This window comes from Cynara cardunculus, assembly GCF_001531365.2.
Source record: "Cynara cardunculus var. scolymus isolate 2C chromosome LG 3, CcrdV1, whole genome shotgun sequence".
NCBI lineage: Eukaryota > Viridiplantae > Streptophyta > Magnoliopsida > Asterales > Asteraceae > Cynara > Cynara cardunculus.
Window position 1 is genome coordinate 30087868 of NC_037530.1, and position 833 is coordinate 30088700.

Genomic DNA, 833 nt, shown 5'->3' on the forward strand with positions numbered 1-833 from the left:
TATGAGTAAATTACAAGTTTCATCCCTGTGGTTAAATTAAAGTTATAGATTAGGTCCCCAAATAAAATAACTAGAGGGAACATAACTGTGGTTTCAGTTTTGTTACGAATTGGGTTCCTTATCATAACACTGTTTAATATTGCATTGTTACATCTCTTAGGGGTATTTTAGTCATTAATGACAACTTTTTTAAAGTACAATCTTTGTTAAACTATATGTACAAGTATGATTATGTATTTACAAAAAACAGAAACTAAAAATTAATCCCCCGTAACCACTCGTCCACTCCGGCAACCTTCACCGTTCATCTTCCCCAGGCACCTTCCTCCCTACACGACTGTTCTCCTTCAACCCCAAAACTTAAACTTGCCTGAAAACCGAAACCACCATCCTCCTTCCGGAACCTGATGTTTCTTCCTGCACCATTGTTCTATTCTGTTTCCCATCCCGTAACCACCTTAGTACCACCGGAACTACTTGTTGTATATTTCGTGATTCATGAACAATACATAATCAAACATGTGCGAATCCAAAAACAAATAACAAATAACAAAACAAACTGATCAAATTTCATGCAAATCTAAATGGAATAGATTCACATTCATTCAATCTAAAATAATCGATGAATTTCCACCATTATGAACCAAGAGTTGTAGATGTACATCCAAGAGCATATGAGATTGATTCACATAATGCATATCCCGATCTAAACGAGATTGTTTCACGACAGGGAAGAGAAAAGGGTTTGAATGTGATGACAGTGGAGAAATCAGGGGTGATGGTGCGTTGTCGGATTCGATGGTGTTTGTCGGTGCTTCGATCCACGAGTGATT